Source organism: Melopsittacus undulatus, chromosome 11 (assembly GCF_012275295.1).
Source record: "Melopsittacus undulatus isolate bMelUnd1 chromosome 11, bMelUnd1.mat.Z, whole genome shotgun sequence".
NCBI classification, from domain to species: Eukaryota; Metazoa; Chordata; class Aves; order Psittaciformes; family Psittaculidae; genus Melopsittacus; species Melopsittacus undulatus.
In genome coordinates, this window is record NC_047537.1 from 22,405,846 (window position 1) to 22,424,430 (window position 18,585).

Sequence of the window (18,585 nt, forward strand, 5' to 3'; positions counted from 1 at the left end):
TGCCCCATATTGTCCCATCTTGAGCAGGGCTGAAACTGCACAGAGAAGGGCATGAGAGCCCAGCTTATGCATGTGCTTAACCATAAAGTTGTTGTGAAGGTGCAGTCCCATTGCTGTGCTGAGCAGTGTCCCACCCGGACCACCAGCTCACCATGCAGTGAATGAGGCTGAAGGCACTGCCTTGGCTGGGGCTTGCTCACAATACTGAGCAAACACTGAAAGAGGTGCTCAGCTTTAAGGACATATATATGTTCCATTGACTTCCATGGGGATTAAACATGGAAGGTTTGGCTGTGGGGGCATCTTGGTGCATCTGGCTGTGCAGTGCCATTGGGGGCTATAGGTGCTTCCTCCCTGATGCCTGGGACTATCGACCAGCATTGAGACCTACATGCTCTGGTCTAATCATACAAGGAGCAATAATAGCAGACAGGTTATTTAATCTTTATAAAGCCCACAGACACTGAATCTGACTCTTAAGGGAATAGTGACTTTCCCAGGGGATCTCTCTGAGTGCTTGAGAAGAGCAGAAAGTGCTTTCCAATGTGGAAGGATGCTCAGCTGCCTCTTTGGGGATGATGACTGCTCTTTGTGTTCTGGAAACTCTCTAGGTGCAGTTAAGGGTTTTGGCTGTGTTCCTTCACTGTCCAAACTCTGTGTGGGTTTTGCTGTTTCTATATGCACCCAAAGGCATTGGGGTGTCTGCACCCTGCCCATTCCTCACTCATTATATGCAGCCTGAGTGCAAATGTGACCCCATTATGTGATTTTGATGGGTTGGCCACAGATTCCCACTTCTGGAGCCACGTTCAGCTGGATGAACAAGACCTCACTTTCACAGCTGTGCATTCCTGAGATGAAAAGGGCAGCTCAGGCCCAGGCTATTTCATAGCTGGAAATCAGACTTGGGCAATCTATGGAAAACTCTGGCAGCTGCAGGAGCTGCTGGAGAAATCCATACGGAGCTCTGTGGGGTCCCCCTCGGATGCTCTGATCTGGGGAGTGCTCTCCCTTAGGTTTCTAAGGTTCTGAATGTTTGCCCATGGGTTGCACTAGAAATGTGGACTCCCAGTTCTGAGATATAGGAATTATGAAGTGCTGGCTTGGCTCTTTTGGAAGGAGTATTTGCTTTCTAAAGTCCCTGTCTGCAGCTTAGGCTGGTCATTCTGCTGCAGAGGAGAACAGGCAGTGGGCTGAGGCATGGGTGAGTACTGAGTTCATCTCTCTACAGTCCAGCCAGGTACACATTGCTTTGTTCTCCCAGAACTTAATGAAAACACATACATCTTTCCTCACAATCTTGCGATGCTCAATGGCAAATAACGGTCACTGTCTAATTACACCAAGATTAACTTGTTTTCATGGCTGAAGAGGGCAAATCCAAGGGCAGTATCATTCCTCTGTCCTGGGTTACTCTGGGATGCGCTGTCTCTGGTAAGCAGACAGAAACCCAGGGTTTATAATCTGGACCAGCACTCCCATGGGCTGATGAGATAAGAAGAGACTTGTCCAATGGAAGAGACACACATTAGGCTGGGCTGGCTGATAAATCACAGCTGATGCTCTTCCTGCTCTGTTTTTCAGCACTGGCTTCATGAGCCTTACTGACTCCTGGCTGGAGGAGCATCCCATCAACCATCAACCATGGCTTGCTGCCTACCCAGAGCCCTCTCCTGTCTGGACCCTTCCCGGTGTTCCCAGGACTTACTGAGGAAAGAGAGAAGCAAAAATCCAAGTAAGTTGGATTGACTAATGGGTTTAGTTTCTTTACCCAGCAGCAAAATTGGGCATGTTCAGCCAGAGCAGTGGCCCTCTTGGTGCACCAGAATAGCCTGTCCTATAAAGGAAACCACCAGCTCCACTGTGGATGTGAAGTTCCCAATGGAAACAGGCACACTGTGATCCTATAGCTTTTCACTCTGCTGTGATTTCAGTTACAATCAGACCTATTCTCATCCCAATCCAGTTGGCCACTGGCATCAGCAGTTGCTGGTTGAGTGAGGCTGGATGCTGTGCCTTGTAAAGGGGTGATGCATACCTAGGCATGTCTTCGTGCTCCTTTGTGATACCCATCCAGCTTGGGTGGATCCTGCAGGGTTTTGGTTATGAAATGGCTATTTTCACAGTGATGTTTTCCCAATTCTGTTCTTCTCAATATGGAATTAGTTTTTAGTAGTGTGAATTTTGCAGTATTGTGTTCCGCTTGAAATTACTGCTGCTCTCATGTGCCAGAGATCAGGATGTTTTGTCCCATTTTCTTGTCTAAACCTGACCAGTCCCATGAAATCAAAATCTAACCTGTTATACTGGGATATCTCAAATTGCACTGCATACATGGGAAATAAATGCATTTAGATGTGTTGCCAGGATGGTTGTGCTAAGAGAGAACGTGCAAGTTCAGCATTGACCACAGTGGGTGGTTTGGGTCTTGGCCAAGGTTAAAAGGAAGAATGTGGCTTTGCTTGGGTGCTTTGTGGCTTGACCATCTGCAAGGGGAATGAATAGGTACCATCACTCACATCCACCCCCTCCAGTTCAGTGCATGCATGGAAAAGGCAGAGGTAGGTGCTGTCAGTGTAATAAATGGCATCAATGATAAATGGTGCATCTCTAGGGCTTTCTTTTGTGGACACAGAAAGTTGTGGCTGGAGTGATAGGAACAACAGAAGAGGTGACAGAGAGCTGGGTTCAGAGAGCTTAGCTGGGCTGTCTCTTCTGGGGATGAGTTCATCAGCTGAAATGAGTGAGGTCTGCAAGGCATAGTGATGAGCAGGAGCATAAGGAGAAGGAAGGCCATGTAATGAGTAGAGCACTGGTGATAGCATGAAAGTCCTTCTGGCAATGTGATTTATTAGGCTATGATGGTGTCTTTCACACTAAGTGACAGATACCATCACGTACCCCATTTCATGCAGGATGAGAGCAGTTTCACTGTAGGAAACCATTCTGTGTCTGCAAGGAGGCACTGGCCAAGCTGGTGGCACTGGGTTTGTGTGGTTGGTGCTGCTCACAGTCAGAACAGGCACTTTTAAAACCTGTTTCTATTAGGTTCTATTAATTGACTCATCATCCCTGCCCCCTCCTGCACAAACATTTGCTCTGCCCTGAAATGTGAGCTAAACAAGGCTGGTGAGAAATGCTTTCTGTATATAGCTGGGGAGAGATGGGACTGAGGAGAGAGAAGCAGTGAATTTGGGCCATTTGGTAAAACACAAGATTGTAAAAGCCTAAAAAAACCCCAACCCCATACAAAAACAACAACAAAGGAATTGTGGTTCCTTAGGCCAGTTGGCATTCCTGGAAGTTGATGACGCCCTGGATTACTGTTGTGCTTTTAGACCTCTCTCAGTGTTTTTAGGATAGCTTGTCTGCAGTGTGGGTATGTGTGGGTAGAGCTGGGAATATGCAGAAGGAGGGGGAAATAGCTAAAAATGGGCAGGAACAAGCTGCCTGCATATGCTATATATTTTTTTCCCTTAAATTATAAAGGAAAAAGCTTGAAGTTGTTAAAGATTTGGGTACATGGGGGTGGAGCGCAGGCATGGCAAAGGAAGTGCATCCTGAAGACTGCATCTAATACAGGATGTTTCGTGCTCCATTAAACTTCATGCTTCCTCAGCTATGGGAGAGCTGTGTCTCAGGTTGCAAAACAATCAGTCCAGGCTTCTGATTTATGTCACTTGGAAGCTGCCTTGCTCTGCAGAGAGGAGGAAGGATGCAGCCAAACTGTCCCAGGCCAATGCACCCAGGAGCGTGATGGTATGGATGGTACAGAGCTCCTGCAGGTCTTGTATTGATGCCACCAGGAAATGGGTTTGGTTTTGGTGTCACATCTCATTCTGGCATTTTTGCTTAGAAAACAATCTTTTCTGTGCAGTATTTCTCTTTTCCCCATGTTACTCATGCTGATGCTGAGCCCCATTGGTCTCCATGGGATGCTGCTGCTTTGTGGGGCCTCCAAAAGCTGAAGAGTTAGCTCATCCCTGAGCAGGACAGAGGGAAGGTGGGGAATGAAAGAGCCAAGGTCTCCTCCCATATACGTGAGTGTGTAATAGCCAGAGCATGTTCTGGGTCTGCTGATTTCCTGATGGCTGCTCTGGGTGTTTGTTGCTCACGTTAAAAGCAGGGCCCTGTTTGCAGCTTGAACACTTGGAGCTTGGAGGAAAGAACAGTTGTTACATCAGTGTCTGAAGGAGAAATGCCTGTTTCCACTCTGCCAGGATCCATGTGATGGTCCCTGCGGGGAGCAGCTCTGTGCTCTCTCTGGTACCCGGTGGCATAGGAGGGGTGGATGCTGTTGCTGTCAGGTATGTAACACCCACTGCATTTTCACTCCAAGCTCTTCTCTACCCTGAAGCTCTGCAGATGTGCCAAGATCACAGGTTTTATTTCCCTGTTAACAAAGCAGAGCCTGACGTTCCCAGTCAGTGCATCCAGCAGGTCTGCTCCCTGCCCATTGCTCCTTTCCAATACAATGAGGTGCTGTCTGGAAAGTTCCCATTAGCTCTTCCTTTCCCCCCCCCTCAGCTGGAAGCTTCCTTTTAAAACATTAATATCCGTATTCTATTTTCTCCTCCCAGCAGGTTAATTAATACTTGATTCATCACCTTGAAAGCTAATGGATATTTATCCAGATCCTGAAGGAAATGAATGCCTTCTATAAATAACTGCAGCAACTCTGTAGCTCACAGACAACCCATCTTTATTTATGCTCCTTCAGGAAGCCATCCAAAGGAGTTAATCCTGACCTTTTCCCAGGGCTGGTTTTGCACTGGCCTGGGTTGATGTTTTCCTGCTTGAGCTTTACTTTGTAAACATGGTGCCTTTTTCCAAGGGAAAACAGCAGCTTTTGTGGAGAGAGACCCAGTCAGCACAGTCTCATCATGCAGCCTGGGCCAGCAAAGCTTGGTTGGGTGTTTTCATGGGCTGGGAGGGCTCTGGCAGGCTCTGAGAAGTTGTTTAGTTCTGGCTATTGGGAAAACATACTGGAGAGCTCATCTGCTTCAAATAGCTGGTGTTTATTGGCTTTGTCTCCAGCTGTTATCACTGGTGACCTTAATTAGGAGTACAGTAAAAATCACACCTTGTCATGCATACACATATAGCATTTAAAAGTAATTACTGACATTATTAACTTGTGTGTTCCCCCTGGTGCTGCTCTCCGTCCATGGGAGCACCTGGCTGCTCACTGGAGTAAGTCCCCATGGTCCATGTAGCCTTCAAAGGCAGAGATAACTGGATGGGTGCTGGAAGCTGGACAAAGGGACTGATGGGCATGCAGGTGCTATGAGCATTGCAGGTGGTGCTGGAGGCCAACCAAAGCATGACCCAGTGGGATGTGGTGCATTGGCTTTTCCCACAGCCCTGTCCATTGCTTGCTGCTGCCCATGGCTGGGTCTACACTAGGTTGTGAGTCTCTGTTATGGGTCTGATGCTGCTCTCACGGATCCAGAGGGACTGGGGGGTGCTGAGAGCTCTATGTGCTTATCCAGACCAAGGCTGGATGATTCTTGCTGGTGGCATTTCCAGGCTCCTGACCTCCCTGCAGTATAACCCAGTGGACACCTTGCCCTGTGGTCTGCAGGGTGGGCTGCCTGTTGTTTCAGCAACAGCACTTGATTTGAGGCAGGATAAGGGGAACCAAATGAGCTCATCTCTCCTGTGTTGCTATATCTTTGGTTTTCATTGTAAAATGAAATTGATGCAATTTGTGAGGATGCCTCCAGGAAGCACCAGCCTTTGGAGTCACTCAATTGTGTAGAAATCTCAGCTTTTATTCATTTCCTTGTGCCTCATCAGGATGCTGAAAGCTTCAAGCACAAAGGAGCAGCAAGATGGGTTTATGGTTGTATTAAAAACCCATGCTGCTCCAGATGAACTTATGGGCTCTTTTCTTTCCCAGGGACATGGGCTCATGAATGTTTAATTCCTGAGCTGGCTGAATTAGAAACAGAACAACCGATTTTAATGGGTGTAAGATTAATGCAGATGAGCTTGGCTGAAAGTGTGATTCCAGAGGAAAGCTCCCTCCTCAGTGGGCTGAGGTGTTGCAAGTGTTACTGTAGCAGAACATATTCCCATCACTGGGCATTACCTGGGGCAGAGATATTCATTAAATAGGGTCATAATGGATGTTTTGGCCATTAGCTCTTTGCAGGTGCCCTGGGCCCTCATCAGTTCTACAAGGTGGATTTGGCTACTGTGTAAGTAGAGAAGAAGGATGGTGTGGATGGATGTGAGAAACCCCCCTTAACTCTGGGCTAGCATCCACTGGATGGGAAGGAGAAGACTTTGTGCTGTTGCATGGAGCCACCACAGCTCCAAGCAAGGTCATGGTGTATACCTGTGCCTACCCCTTGGTGTGGAGCTATTTGTTTGGTAAAGTGCTATATAAACAGCAGATACCGATATGAGAGAGCTGGTGCTCCACAACACCCCTGCACTGCACAGAGCTCTCTTACTACTATAAGCAACCTGTTAGTTAGCTCAATGGCTTGCTTTCCTATACACCTGAAATACTTGTATGGCGAGGGCTGTTATTGCCTGAGCAGTAAGGAAAGATGGGGAAGGCTGAGCTGAACTGGTTTAATTGGATTCTCTGGGGGCCTGGCAGCTTTATCTGCTTCTATTTCATATGCTTCTACCAGGTCGTGCTGCCAGAGATCACATCTCTGCAGGTTCTGCCTGCTTGGGCTCTGGAGTGAAGGCAGCAGGAGCATTCATGAGAGGCATGCAATGAACCACAAACAATGAGGAGTGTCCCAGGGAAGAGCTGGTGACCATGGAGGAGCAGGGACCTCCTGCCTGAGCACGGGTAAGCCACACCATCACCTTCTGCTTCAATGTCCCACCCTCAGGAAGAGGAGCCATGCAAAGTGTGTTAGCAGTCCCCAACCCTCCATCCATAGGTGTCTGCATCCATAGGATTTAAAGATCAGGCTACTCATCACAATGGGCAATGGAGAGGACATTATTATGGGTTTGGTTTGTGGATCTCAGGGGTCGAGTAGTGAAATCAGTGAGGGCAAAGGGGTCCCTGAGGCAAAACTGCTGTACCCCCAAACTAAATGATCCTGAAAGGCAGCATCCAAAATCACATTACATTCACTGTGCTCTTCCCAGGTGATGGAGAGCCAAGGCTGTGCTTGGGAACGCACAGGAATACATGCTCCTGCAGTGGGATTCATTGCTATGAGAGCTTAGGCAGAACTTGTACAAGATTTTGTCCACCTTCACACCCTGTATATGACAAAGCACAATTCCTCCTGTTGTTAACATCACCTTCAATCAGCAGCAATCATCAGATCCTATGCCTGTTGGCAGAGCAGGGCTTTACCTCTGCTGCAACACCAAACCAGTTCCCCCTTTGCTGCACTTCCCACGTTGTGTCTGCGATCATGGGGAGGTAAAATCCCCTACAAAACCAGGCTGCCACCACATCAGGAGGCTGCCAGCAACCGCCCCAGTGCGGCTGTCTTGGAGTGTGTCTCAATCCCACCCTGAACCTGTTTCTCCTCCTTTGCTGTTTCCCAATCCATTTCCCACCCCAGCCAGAGCTCCTGGTGCTGGTTTGTAGGGATAGACACCCTTTGCTACTGGCTGGGTGGCTGGGGGCATGTCCCATGCCAGAGCAACCTGTGCTCATCCCATTGCTGCCCTTTGCTGTGTGTGGTTTTGTTCCCCAGCTACCCCCATCTCACTGCTCCTATTTTTAATAGCAAGGGATAAAGCCTCCTCTTGCTGCATCTCACACGTGTTTCAAGTGGCACAGGGTATTAAGTGGAGCATGCCTGTGTTTAGCACCTGCCAGCAGGGTCTTGGTGAGGAATGTATTGGTGAGGAATGTGTTGCCTGCCCTGAAGTGCAATGTTTCTTCTTCCTGCTCAGGAGATGCCTTCCTCAGCTAAATGACAGCCCCTGGTGTTGTGATGGGACAAGCTGCCGACTACAGGGCCTGGGAGCTCCTGTTTCAGGGAGAACAGGTTGCAAATGAGCCAGCAAAACCTGTACTCTGGGTGTTGATCCTCTTGGGATGTATCTGACACGGATGGGATGCTGGGCTGGGATGTGAGACTGGGTGAGTTTTGTGTCTTCACTCTTCAGTGATGTTCTCCAAGCACCTGAGGCAGGACCCTGGTCATCAGTGGTCCCCACTGGGATCACTTTGTGGAGCCAGGTCAGGCTGTTCCCAGCATCTTGCTGCTGGTAGGGTCGGGCTTTAACAGCCTTTACAGGCACACTGAGCTCCCTGCCGAGGAGCACATCTTCATCACCGCATCCCTGCCCATTGCTCACAAGAACTGCTCTGCCTTTTGAGGTGCTCCACCTGGAGCCTTGCTGGAGAAGAGCAGTTTATGCCTTCTCCCGAGGTCCCTTAAATAACACACATGTATGTTAAAGTAGACTCCCGGAGCTGATGATTTCTGGTGACCCAACCCCAGGATAAATCCATGTGCTCTCAAAAGCCCCTTTCACATCCAGAGCACTCAGTGTGTCCCCAGAGGGAGGAAACCAGCCCTGAGCAGAGTCCAGTGGTACATGTGGGACTGTTGGAGACCTGACTCCTAAATACCAGCTTTGCTTCTGTGTCCACTGAGCCGAGAGCCCCAGAGGTAACCATGCGTTCGGGTACCCCAAACCTGCTGGGACAGGGGTAGCAGTGCTTGGCCAGGTGATGTGTAAGTGATGTGTGTTACCTTCACACCTCTGGCAGAGCAGGAGAGGACTGTTGCACTAGTTCTGTGCTGCCAAGGAGAGCTTAAATCTTGTGTTTAACAAATCACAGTCTCACATCTATTCAGCCATACAGGAAGAAGCCTTTACAGTCACATTCCCTGTGCACCACCAGCAGGGCAGGAGTTCTTCCCTTTTTGTCTCTCCCATTACTAAAACCACCTGAAAAAGCCTGTTTGATTCTGCTCTTTATGCTCAGCCTGGGTTTACTATATGATTGCCAAAGCATGATAAAAGCAGCAGAGATTACCTAGAGATTTCCTCTTAAACTTTCTTTTCCTGAGCCTCATTAGGTTGCTGGTGTCACCTGCTTTGTTCTTACAGCAAAATAGCATCACCATGTATTAATAGCTGTATTTGTTCATTTGGAATTAAAACCAGATCAAGGCTTCTCATGCTTTGCTTTCAAATCTCATGTTAATATATATTGATCATGTACATGGTGGTTTTCTTACTGTGTGACCCTGCTGGCTCTGTAAAGGACCGGTCACTAATGGGATGCTTTCAGTCCTGGAGCTCCATGCATTCCTAGGTGCTGTTTTATAGATTTAAGGACATATTTTAGAGGGTGTAATGTATAGAGAGAAGAAAAATGTGGGTTTTAACAGAGAAGCAAGAAAGATAAGGTTACAATGCAGCACTTCTGCCATTAGGGGGTACAGAGCAGCTTAGACATAAGTTAGCCCATGATGTGGGCATCTTCTAGGAGCTAAATGCTATTGAAAGATCTCATCCTGCATGACTTCAGGAGGAACAGCCAAAAGTCATCTGATGGCTGAGGTGCTGCTCTCTAGGGCAGGTTTGGAGGAGGGTGGCAGGGATGGAACACAAGGACAACATGGGACCAAACCCACCCTAACGTACCTGATGGTGTTTCTCCTGCAGGAGCCAAGAGGCTGACACCTTCCGGGCTTTCCATGCGTACATTTTCCTCTTTCTGTGCCCATCCATGGAGGCCTCGGGGCAGCTTGGAGATGTGACATAAAGGTCTCCTTTTGCTACCTACCTGCTTGGGAAACAGCTTCCTCCTGTGCATCGGGATGCTGTGACAGTGCAGGAGCTGGTTGTGTCCTCAAGATCCCGAGAAGGTGCTGGAGATGAAAGACCCTGGGTAAGTTTCTTCATTGATACCATGCCTTGTCATCTTAGGAATGGGACATGTGGGTGCTCGGAGCGGGGTGAGGGCAGACCAAGGCTGTCTCCAAGGCTCAAGTTGCTCTTTGTGATGTTCTCCCCTAGCCATGACCCCAGGAGCTTTGCTTGCATTGCAGAGCAGCTCATTTGGAAGGGTTTTCTGTAGCTCCTCCAGAGCCACTCAACAAGCTCTAATAATAACTGACTGCTTTCCTCTTTATACATGAGCACAGCAGTGAGGAGCTCGGCTTGTGAGGCAGCAGCCCCTGTGCTCCTACCCAGTACCATGGCTCTCCCCTCTGCCACTGCTCATCTCAAAGCCTTGAGCAGCCTGGTCTATGGAAGGTGCCCCTGCCCATGGCAGTGGGTTGGAACTGGATGATCTTAAGGTCCTTTCCAGCTTAAACCAATCTGATTCTATGAGCTGTCCTGCAGAGCCCCAGCAGCCCTGCCACTGTGCATGGAGAAGGGCATCTTCTAGGGCTCTTGCCTTGGATATACAGTGGGTTTTTTGCTTGCTGCCAGGGAATGTTTCCTCTTTGGAAACTGGGATTGTTTTTGTAGCAGCTCTTCCCCCACTTCGTAAAACAAACATTCCCCAAGTGCTTCATGGTTCAGATGATGTTACTGTTACTGGAATATCAGTGTGGATGTCAGAAAATGTGCTTCTTGGTTGATCTTGGGCTGCCCAGCTCCCACATGTGATGCTGAGGACTGATGGATCCTTCTGCCTGAGCCAGTTGGGGGTTTCCTGCATTGCAAAAGCATTTAGGTTTAGATGAACATGCTGTAGCCCAAGACAAGCTCTTGCCCTGCTGTATGCAGGAGCGGAGCATCCCCAAGCTTTGCTTGAGTCAGGCTGAAGCTGGCTCCTGTCTCATGGGGACTGCACATCTGCAGCCAGTGCTGGTGCTGTTGACTTTATTTCCCCTTCCAGATAGCACCAGGCCCCATATCTGCACTCTGGGAGAGGCTGGAGGGAGGGTTTCCTCTAATCCATCCCCTCACTATCTCCGCTACAGGCAGGATGCCAGATTTGATGCAAACGCTCTGATCTGCCCTGACAAATCCTCTGTTCCTAAGCAGATAATAACTAGAAAATCTTCCTCCATAGATCCCAGTTTTAGAGCTGTGCCCACAATTCTTATTCTTTTCATACTAATTAACTGCTTCTTCTTGCCCTGGTCTGGATCCTTCCTGAGCCCCTTGTAGGAGGAAGGGGGCACAGATTTATCACTGCTGAAGTCAGCATGGGACTGAGTGCAGTTCTATGACTGTAAAACATGAGTGGGATTTGGCAGCATTGATGCACAAAGGACCAGAACACTCACTCCCTGAGCAGGGATTAGAGGTAGCAGGTAGGTGTAATCCCAAACTGCAGTGGAAAGGTCTGGGATACCTTGTAATTATATGTGTATTGGAGCAAAGCTGGCACATGGATCTGACCTGGAAGAGAAGAACATCTCAGAGTAATACCTGTCTACTTCTCTGTTTCAATCAGGATCAAGTTGTTGTATGGATACTGAGACATGCCCCTGGCAACAGGATTCCTGCATCTCCATCTGCCCCCAAACTGGAACCAGATACAGCTGCACTGATAAGGCATGATATACATACTGAACAAACACAACTTCCTCAAAGAGGTTCATATCACAGGCATATTGAGGATGTGAACATCCCTGGTGATGGTGGCCTCTGCATTCCTGTTGTTACAGCATCTGTGGTCCAGCTTTTTGACCTTCCTCCATCTGCACATCCTTGGTGTCCAGCCAAAGCCGTTGGACAGCAGAGGAGCTGCAGAACAAGGCTTGAGCTTGTATGGGAGGCAGAGGTGCCACATTCAGCACAGTGAAGCAGAACCTGGAAGGCTTGGGAATGGAGCTTCCCTTGCACAGACAACTGGACCTATCATAGAGTAGTTTGGGTTGGAAAACACGAAGATCCCTTCCAACCTCCTCTGTGCGCCGTGCACAGCCGCGGTGTCACCAGCAGGTGGCGCAGCACGAATGGAGATGCTGCGGGGCCAGCCTCGGCTCCGCACCCCGAGGGGACCCGCAGTGATCCCGGAGCAGGAATGTCCCGATCCTGGTTCTGGGAACACGTCCAAAATCCCTGTGCTCGGGAGGGGTGAAAACAGAGGCACAGACCCCGTGTTTGCAGGGAGAGAAGGGAAGAATGGGCACATGTCCCTCTTGCAGAGCGTGCGGGTGTCGGGACAGCCGCTGCCCTGGGTCCCCATGGCCTCACTGGCTCCTGTTCCTCTGCCTGCTGCCCTCGTTCACTGCTCTGACATCCCATCTGTCAGCACGGCCTTTAAGGAAGCTTCACTTATAGCTTGCATGATATTAATGATACAGGCTATAAATCATTTACGTGCTATAAAGTACAGATGAAGTTTATCTAGAAATAAAACGTGATTTATAAAACTTAAATGTTTAAATAAAACACAATAAATAGAAAACAGATATAATTCAAATTATTTAATGATATTTAAATTTTAAATTTAATTTATTAATATATATTTATATAACATATGCATGTAATCTCTAAATATATTTTTATATTTGCATAAAATATATAAACCTATATTTATATATGAAAAGAAAATTTAAATATACATCTATATACTATTATATATCATATAATTATATATTTTTATATATTCATAAATATAAAGACATAATATATAAAATACAGGAATATATTTATATATAAACAAACATATTTTTACAAATATATTTATATGAACTTTTATTTAAAGATGTAATTTTATTTATATACATTTATTTTTATATATATAGCTATATATTAACAATTTATATATATTTCTATATCTATATCTATATATGTTTTATACATATTTATATGTATTTATGTGGATATGCTTATATATATAAAAATAAAGATATGTAATTACATTCAAAACATATAAATAGATATTTTATATAGATAAATGTTTACATTAATGTATATTTTTAATGTAGATATACCTATACATATAAATATATATTATATAACATAAATGTATATTTTATATATATATTTCATATATTTACATATGTATATCTGTAATTTGTATATATCATTTACGTATTATATATAAATAAATATATTAATATATATTTATATATAGATATATATATAGATATCTCTATATATATATCTATATATAAATATATATTAATATATTTATTTATATATAATACGTAAATGATATATACAAATTACAGATATAATCTGTATATTATATATAATATATATCTAGATCTATATATCTATATAAATTTACATAGATATAGATATATAAATTTATATATAGAAATATATATATATCTATATATATAGATCTATGTATCCATAGATCTATATATATATATTTCTATATAAAAAAATATCTATCTATATAGATATTTCTATATATAAATTTATATTTTATATATATTTATATATATATAAATAAATATGTTAATATTAATATTTATTTATATATAAATATAGATACATCTATATATATAGGTAGATATATAGAGAGATATAAATAGATATCTATATATAGGTAGAGATATATATATAAATATATATATAGATATAGATAGATATATATATTTATATATATTTTTATATATTTCTATATATAAATATATATTAATATATCTATGTATATATAATACATAAATGATATATACAAATTACAGATATATAATCCGTATATTATATTATATATATAGTATCCATATACCTATATATATCTATATATATCTGTATATATAGATAGATATAGATATATGTAAATGTATATATATAGAAATATATATCTATATATATATCTATATCTATATATAGATATATATTTCTATAAGTAAATATATATTAGTATTAATATATTTAATTTTTATATATAAATATATATAAAATATAAATTTATCTATAGAAATATATATAGATAGATATCTATCTATCTATATATACAGATATATATAGATATATATATCTATAGATATATATATAGAAATATATATCTGTATATATCTGTATATATAGATAGGTATATCTATATCTAGATATATATATCTGTATCTAGATATATATATCTCTAGATAGATATATATATCTAGATAGATATCTATATGTATATATCTATATATCTATATCTATATATAAAATATAAATTTATCTATAGAAATATATATAGATAGATATCTATCTATCTATATATACAGATATATATAGATATATATATCTAGAGATATATATATAGAAATATATATCTATATATATATGTATATATAGATAGATATATCTATATCTAGATATATATATCTCTAGATAGATATATATATCTAGATAGATATATATATCTATATATGTATCTAGATAGATATATATATCTATCTAGAGAGATATATATAGAAATATATATCTATATATCTGTATATATAGATAGATATATCTATATCTAGATATAGATATATCTATCTATATATATATATTTCTATATATAAATATACATTAATATATTTATGTATATATAATACATAAATGATATATACAAATTACAAATATATCTAAACATATGAAAAATATATATAAAATATACATTTATGTTATATAATATATATTTATATGTATAGGTATATCTACATTAAAAATATACATTAATATAAATATAAACATTTATCTATATAAAATATCTATTTATATGTTTTGAATGTATTTACATATCTTTCTTTTTATATATAAGCATATCCACATAAATACATATAAATATGTATAAAACACATATGAACATACAGACATATTTATATTTATATGTTATTACATAATTATATGTTTTTATATAAAGGCAAATATAGAATATTCAATTAATTTAGATTGTATATATACAGGTATATTCATACACATGTATAGGTTTATATACATATAAAAATATGTAGTATACATAACTGTAAATAAAATATATAAACATATAGTTATAAGTATTTAAATATCTATATGAAATATTTAAATATAAATATATTTATAAATATATACAAATATTTTTATATAATCTCTGTAACTTAATATCTATAAAATGTATAATTATATATATTAATTTATGAATCTATATTTATAAACATAGAGATATAAAGATTTTTATATTTAGAATATACATATACTTATAAATATCTATGTATAAATAAGTTTATGTATCTGCAAAAATATGCATAAGTATACATATATTTATATAAATGTATATATACTCATAAATATATATATAAAGATATATTAATATATAGAATATAAATATCTAAATATTTAATATAACGATATGTGCATCTATAAAAGTACATATAAATTTATGGTTCTATATTTCTAAATTCATATATATACATATTAAATATTAATATATTGATCTGTTTTTCTAGATATTATATTAATGTACATTAACATATTTATATAATATATAAATGTATATATAAAAATATACTTTTAAAGTATTTTTATCAATAAAAATACATAAAAATATATATTATATAAAATATATAAATATATATTGAATTATAATTATGTTATACATTTTAATATTATATTTTATAATTTTATTATAATTTATAGATTTTTAAAACATATACAGGTAAAGATATAAAGATAGATATTAAGTATAAACATGTATAGGTAATTATATAGAGAAATACAGAAATTATATACATTCCTTTTTATAAATCAAATTTAATGATGTAAATATAACTCGATCATTATAATGACATAAGATGCTATTAATAGAGGCTTTCCCTGGAGCAACCATACAAGGAGCAGTGCGTGGCTGGAGGTCCCAGTGGCTGAGCAAGGACAAGTCCTGCTCCCCACATCCCAGCCTCCAGAGCGCCATGTACTCGTCCCCAGATGGGATCCAACTCATTAGGCACCTCTTTTGCATTCTTGGGGTCGTTTGGGTGCAGAAGGAACAGGCAAGTGGCTGCTGCTCCCTCCCCAACAGCTCCCCATAGGGGCTTTGTCTTGCCCAGGTGCTTTTTCAACCCAGATCAGCTTTTAGCTTTCACAGCATCCTTATGGATGCACTTCCAGGCCATGCCCTCCAACCTGAGCCTGGAAGAGTGGTCCCTGTCACTGCCACAGCCTTTTACTCTCAGTAAACAGCCAGGACAGGACATAGATGTTCTGCAAAGGCAGGAAATGAGATGTAGAAGATATTGTGCAATCATTCACTCACTGGAGCCCATTTCTTGCTTTTCAGTCCCTTGTGAGGTGTCATCACAGCTCCCCACGTGCGATGTGGTGTAGCTCTGTGATGTGATGTTGGCAGGAGCATTCTCTCTTATCCTAAGGAGGGGAAAACCATTGTAGTTTTAAGGGCAGTTATTTTTCAAATTGAAGCAAAAAAAAAGAGAAATAAATCTCATTTCTTTTTGTTTTTTCCTGCTTCATATCCTGAAACCCTTTGGAGGATTTGTGCTTAGAACATGAATTGGAGTTCTCAACACGAGGCCAAAGGAAACCACGTTCTGTGGGTGGAGGAAGTGGTGGCCTGTGCCAGCAAGTAGATGTCCTCAACTGCCTAAGGTGAGGCTGAGCACGGCCTCAAATCCTTCAATCCCACAGCACTTGCTTTAAAGTCAGAATCATAAACTCATGGATGAATAGAACGCATAGAATGGTTTATGTTGGAAGGGACCTTAAAGTTCACCCAGTTCCAACACCTTCCACTAGAGCAGCTTGCTTCAAGCTGTGTCCAACCTGTGTGGAAATAGCTCTATTCACATACCTGGATGAGACGGAAGATGTCTTAGACCATCCTGGTGTGTTCTGTGGTTGGAGGAGTTGATGGCTGGGCTGGCTCCTGGCTCTCATCTGGGGCATGGAGCATGAAGGTAGGAAGCTGCTCGAAGTTAGGGTCAGGCTGCTGTGGGCACCTGCAAGAGAGATAATTACTCACTTATAGGCATTATAGATTCCTATAGCTGCATCCAGTTACCTGGGAGAGATAATGGGGATGGCAGTGACAGTTCTTCCTGCAAACCTATGGTGTTTTGCCACCACAATGACACAGAAAGAGCTGTGTCAGTATAGCCCAAATCCATGGGGAATAATTGTTTTGGGCATCAGGACATCCATCATCCTTCTCTGACCCAAGCCAAGACCTCGCCAGGGCATTTATTACAGGACTAGATGACTTCTGATACTATCAGATTCATTCTGAAAAGCCCCTGCAGGAGGGCTGTATTCAGTGCTCATGCTGGTGGTATCCACCATGACCACAGACACCCATGGGTGTTCCTATCCCCTCTGCTGCACAGCACATATCATAGAATCATGGAGTAGTTAGGGTTGGAAAGGACCTTAAGATCATCCAGTTCCAAGACTCCTCACACTAAACCATGTCCTTCCTTACCTGTCCATGAAACACCATCTAATGTCTGCTCCGGGATGAGGATGCACAGGAGCAAACCGGACACCTCCATTCTGTCCAGAACACAAGTTCATGAACTGCTGTTATCATTCAGGCGTGACCTAACTGAAACACCAGGACTTACACAATCATCTCCTGTCTGTCCCCTTCTTCTGCTCCTTTAAAAGCACACTTCCTGCTTTCTCCAGCTGGACAAGCTATCCTTCTGCCTGCTTTGAAGTAAATATGTTGTTGGGTTTGGCTGCTGTCAGAGCCACACATAGTCTTCGGTCTGATACTTTATCCATCTGCTGCTAAAGAGAATAGTTTGAGCTCCGAAGGGGTTTGAGGTGCTCAGTAGAATTAGGGAGAACCACTTCAAGAGGAAATTCTCAGCTTTCCTGAGTAGCAATTCAAGTTAAATACTCCGAGAGATGCTTGTTGTGACATCCTGGTACTCACACGCTGCAAGCTGGGGTGCATACGCTGGTTCGCATTAGCTGAGGGCCTGATCCATCCTGCTCACCCCCCTCCACATACAGATGCAATCCAACCCTGATTTCCTCTTTTGTCTCAAGCAAGTGGAAAAAGGGACTTGGACTCCTGCTCCGTCGAGGTTGCCAACATCTGCCTTACCTCACTTCTGCTTGCAGAACATCTGGCTCTGCTCTGGGACAGCCACGTACGGCCAGTTGTGCTGCATGGGAATGAGCTGGGCTCACTGTGATAAAGCCGCTCATCTCCCTGGCTGGAGATGCTCAGTGCCCTCATGACATGGGAGGCTGTGTGTTGATGGTGCCTTTCCTTGCAGAGCACACACAAATAGCTTTGTTTGATGCTGTCAACCTCTCTGTGCAGGTTGCTGTGAAGAAAGGATGGGTTTTGTTCAGTTGAAATACAAGATCTAGAGGTGCCTGCCTGGGAGCAAGCACATGTACCCATGGCACTGCTGCTGTGAATGGGAAGATCCAGCCTCACAGGGCTGGGGTACACTGCCTTTACTCTGCAGGGTGTCTGCAGGCAGGACACCACTTTGTAGGCCATCTGCTGTGGGCTTCCTGTAGGAAACCAGCCCCTTGCTTAACATTGCTCAGCTTTACCCTCCTCCTCCTCAGGAGTGAGTGTCAGCTCTTTTGCACCTTGCATCACTGCGGTTTGTGCAGTTCCTTGCACTTCTCAGAAATACCACATTGTTGTGGTTTACTTGCACTGAGGGGGAGTTCCTGAACTAGCATTTGAACTACACAACATTCATCTCTCTGTCACTGCAAGAGGATGAGGAGACCTGGAAAGCCCTGTCATTCCTGCCTAAATGTCTAGGCAAACACCCC

The 18,585-nt window shown here is 42.4% G+C and overlaps 1 long non-coding RNA gene across 1 annotated transcript; it reads left to right on the top strand.

Moving 5' to 3' along the window:
- Window positions 1-2,928: 2,928 nt before the first annotated feature.
- Window positions 2,929-8,058, top strand: LOC117436777 (uncharacterized). The gene is made up of 3 exons (XR_004550114.1): window positions 2,929-6,329; window positions 6,648-6,814; window positions 7,888-8,058. It is a non-coding gene; the product is annotated as an uncharacterized lncRNA (long non-coding RNA).
- The last annotated feature ends 10,527 nt before the right edge of the window (window positions 8,059-18,585 follow it).